This window comes from Lepidochelys olivacea, assembly GCF_965140295.1.
Source record: "Lepidochelys olivacea isolate rLepOli2 genome assembly, chromosome: 28".
NCBI classification, from domain to species: domain Eukaryota; kingdom Metazoa; phylum Chordata; order Testudines; family Cheloniidae; genus Lepidochelys; species Lepidochelys olivacea.
In genome coordinates this window covers 6,530,632-6,535,578 of record NC_140438.1, presented here as the reverse complement: position 1 = coordinate 6,535,578, position 4,947 = coordinate 6,530,632, and positions in this window count along the sequence as shown.

Here is a 4,947-nt window from a genome sequence, read left to right as displayed (position 1 = left end):
AGTCACGTGCTGTACGGTCCATAATATTTGTGAAGGGAAGGGTTAAAAGCTTCACTCAGGGCTGGACCACTGAGGCTCAGCACCTGGAGGCTAAATTTGAACAACCAGAGACCAGGGCTATTATAGTAGCGCAGCGCAGGGCCATAAGGATCAGGGATGGCTTGAGGCAGCAATTTGAAGCTGAAAGCCACTAATTGTTGTTATGCATGGGAGTGCAGTGCTTGTAATGCTAGGAGGGGATTGTGATTCATACAGACAATGCACTCTGAAGGTTTAAGAATATTGTCTGTTGCTTTGCAGGGTTCTGTTTGCTTTCAAACCAAAACTATTCTTTTATATAAAAACAAGCACTGGAGGAGAAAGACAAAAAAAAAAACCCATCAGCAGTGTGCAGGATGGAGGAAGGGAGGGTCCCATGATGAGGTGGGGTCCTGGGACCACTAAAGATTTGTGTATGTCCACATACAATATGCAACCTTATCCTTTTGAGTACAGTGCACTGGGTACTGTACTTCAGCAGGAATAAACTGCAGAGGGATGGATGTTGAGTGCAGTGGGTACTGGGAGATTGCAGGGCTGGACTGGGATGGGGCAGGAGTGGAATGCAGCGAGTACAGACTGGAGCCGGAGGTTGCTAAGAGTGTGTTGGCGGTGCCTGGGGGGCTGCATGGGAAAGCGTTTTGCGACAGTGGCTGCAGGAGAGGGCGGGAGCGGAGCTGCTTGGTTTGCAGTCCTAGTAGCGCCTGGAGCGTGTCTACTTGGCACTTCAGAACATTTAACAGCTGCGCCGTGGGCTTCATTCCGGCACAGCACATTCTCCTTTCGGTCTCTCTTCTCACTGTCCGGCAACTCCTTCAATTCTTGTTTTTCAACTGCGGAGTGCATCATGACATTATGCAGAAAGTTCTCTTTAGTTCTTCTTGGCCACTTTCTAATTCTGCATAGCCGTTCAGCCGGAGATAACAAAGAGGGAGGCTGGGATCCCAAGGGCGTATCTGTGAAGCCAAAATGCAACATTTTACAGAAGCAGTATTGTTTGCAACACAGAGACCACTGAGGCAGAGATTTAAAACACAGCCACTATTCACACACCTGTCACTAACTGGCTAACCCAGGCAAGCACACATGAGCCACAAGACCCCCAAAATGGTAACAGCAGGGGCAGGGGAAATCACTGTTCCAGGACAGTACTGTAAACTGGGCGCGTGGCTCTTGGGGAGAGACAGAACTGTAGGGGGGCCTTATAATCATTCCTGTGCCCACATTTTCCACAGGCTGTGTTCATTATGGAAGATATCAGAAGATTGCCAGTTTCCAGAGAGGTATGTATGTAAAAGAGCAGTATGAAACTGGATAAAAGCCTGCTGAGAGTCTTTGGGTTAATTTTAGAAGTGAGAGCAACAAGGGTGATGTCGTGGTGGGTGTGTGCTATAGACTACCAGACCAGGAGCATGAGGTAGATGAGGCTTTATTCGGACAACTAACAGAAGTTTCCAGATCACAGGCCCTGGTTTTCCTGGAGGACTTCAATCACCCTGACATCTGCTGGGAGAGCAATACAGCGGTGCACAGACAATCCAGGCAGTTTTTGGAGAGTGTTGGGGACAACTTCCTGGTGCAACTACTGGAGGAACCAACCAGGAGCCGTTCTCCTCTTGACCTGCTGCTTACAAACAGGGAAGAATTGGTACGGGAAGTAGAAGTGGGTGGCAACCTGGGCAGCAGTAACTATGAGATAGTTGAGTTCAGGATCCTCACAAAAGGAAGAAAGGAGAGTAGCAAAATACGGACCCTGGACTTCAGAAAAGCAGACTTTGATTCTCTTAGGGAACTGATGAGCAGGATCCCCGGGCAGCTCAGATAAGAGGGAAAGGTGTCCAGGAAATTGGGCTGTATTTTAAAGAAGCCTTATTAAGGGCACAGGAATAAACCATCCCATGTGCAGAAAGAATAGCAAATATGGCAGGCGACCAGCTTGGCTTAACAGTGAAATCTTCGGTGAGCTTAAACACAAAAAGTAAGCTTACAAGAAGTGGAAAATTATTCAGAAGGCTAGGGAGGAGTATAAAGATATTGCTCGAGCATGCAGGGGTGTAATCAGGAAGGCCAAAACACAACTGGAGCTGCAGCTACCAACGGATGAGAAGGGTAACGAGGGGTTTCTACAGGCAGGTTAGCAACAAGAAAAAGGTCAGAGAAAGTGTGGGATCCTTACTGAATGCGGGAGGCAACCTAGTGACAGATGATGTGGAAAAAGCTGAAGTACTCAATGCTTTTTTTGCCTTGGTCTTCACAGACAAAGTTAGCTCCCACACTGCTGTCCAGGGCAGCACAGTATGGGGAGGAGGTGAGCAGCCCTCAGTGGTGAAAGAACAGCTTAAGGACTATTTAGAAATGCTGGACATGCACAAGTCCCTGGGTCCAGATCTAAAGCATCTCAGGATGCTGAGGGAATTGGCTGATGTGATTGCAGGGCCATTGGCCATTATCTTTGAAGACTTGTGGCGATCGGGGAGGTCCTGGATGATTGGAAAAAGGCATATATAGTGCCCATCTTTAAAGAAGGGAAGGAGGAGAACCCAGGGAACCACAGACTGGTCAGCCTCACCTCAGTCCCTGGAAAAATCATGGAGCAGGTCCTCAAGGAAACCATTTGGAAGCACTTAGAGGAGAGGAAGGTGATCAGGAACAGTCAACATGGATTCACCAAGAGTAAGTCATGCCTGACCAACCTGATTGTCTTCTATGAGGAGATAACTGGCTCTGTGGATATTGGGGAAAGCAGTGGATGTGAGATATCTTTACTTTAGAAAAGCTTTTGATACAGTCTCTCACAGTATTCTTGCCAGCAAATTAAAAAAGTATGGATTGGATGAATGGACTATAAGGTGGACAGAAAGCTGGCTAGATTGTCAGGCTCAACGGGTAGTGATTAATGTCTCAATGTCTAGTTGGCAGCCAGTATCAAGTGGAGTGCCCCAGGGGTAGGTCCTGGGGCTGGTTTTGTTCAATATATTTCTTAATGATCTGGATGATGGGATAGATTGCACCTTCAGCAAGTTCGCAGATGACACTAAGCTGGGGGGAGAGATAGATACACTGGAGGGTAGGGATAGGGTCCAGAGTGACCTAGACAAATTGGAGTATTGGGCCAAAAGAAATCTGATTAAATTCTAGATGGCCAAGTGCAGAGTCCTGCACCTAGGATGGAAGAATCCCATTAACCACTACACGCTGTGGTCCGACTGGCTAAGCAGCAGATCTGCAGAAAACAACCTGGGGATTATAGTGGATGAGAAGATGGATAGGAGTCAGCAATGTGCTCTTGTTGCCAAGAAAGCTAACGGCATATTGAGCTGCATTAATAGGAGCATTGCCAGCAGATCGAGGCAAGTGATTATTCCCCTCTATTCGGCACTGTCGAAGCCACATCTGGGGTATTGTGTCCAGTTTTGGGTCCCCCACTACAGAAAGGATATAAACAAATTGGAGAGAGTCCAGCAGAGGGCAATTACAATGATTAGGGGGCTGGGCCACATGATTTACGAGGAGAGGCTGAGGGAACTGGGATTATTTAGTCTGCAAATGAGAAGAGTGAGGGGGGATTTGATAGCTGCCTTCAACTGCCTGAAGGGGGGGTTCCAAAGAGGATGGAGCTTGGCTGTTCTCAGTGGTGGCAGATGACAGAACAAGGAGCAATGGTCTCAAGTTGCAGTGGGGGAGGTCTAGGTTGGATGTTAGGAAACACTATTTTACTAGGAGGGTGGTGAAGCACTGGAATGGGTTACCTAGGGAGGTGATGGAATCTCCGTCCTTGGAGGTTTTTAAGGCCTGGCTTGGCAAAGCCCTGGCTGGGATGATTTATTTGGTGTTGGTCCTGTTTTGAGCAGGGGGTTGGACTAGATGACCTCTTGAGGTCTCTTCCAACCTTAATCTTCTATGATTTTCTCATTGCTTCATGAAACTTTGGATCCAAATGGCAAGAGAGAGTTGTGCCCAAATTTAATCATGGCATCCTTTAGGAGTGTGATCAATGCCACTTAACTAGGGTGCAGTGTTCTAAAAAATAGTTTACCTGGGCCACAGGTCACCATAGCTTCCATCTCTGGGGTAAAAATCAACCACCAGTACCTGCAATTTCTACCCAAACTCTTGTCAAATCTTTGACCTTCCTTGGAGTAATTTTACACTTCTCTGGTGTAGAATTCTTCACCAACCACACAACATATCAGTAGCGATAGTGAGGTATAAATGCCCCAAATATGCCTTTTTATTTCTTTAATCTGGGGGCACAGATTTAAATTAGGGACTAAATGCAGGTGCAGCTTACAATCTCTGTAAGACACCAAATGTCAGGTATCTATTAACAATAGGTGTCTTTCTGCAGCTCTATCACATTCAACATGGATTTCATTTTCTACACATTTGCAGCATCTCCCAGAGGTGAGCTGAACAGAAATGTCACTTCCATTTTTCCCATCTCTACCTAGATAGGGATTCTATTTCCCAAATAATAGGCAATATGCACCTGATTAGGAAGGAGATATCTTCAGGAGCGACCTCCTGCAGGGCCTGGGCCACAACTGCTTTGGGAGCCAAGTGCATGGTGTCAGGGTTTCATCCTCACTCTGAACTCTAGGGTACAGATGTGGGGACCCACATGAAAGACCCCCTAAGCTTATTTCTACCAGCTTAGGTTAAAAACTTCCCCAAGGCACAAATTCTTCCTTGACCTTGGAATGGTATCGCTGCCACCACACCAAGTGAGTTAGACAAAGATTTAGGAAAAGGCCCACTTGGAGTTCCTGTTTCCCCAAAATATCCCCCAAAGCCCTTCACCCCCTTTCCTGGGGAGGCTTGAGAGTAAACAAGGTGAGCACAGACCAGGACACTAAAAACCCCGATCAGATTCTTAAAAACAGAACTTTTATTATAAAGGAAAAAAAA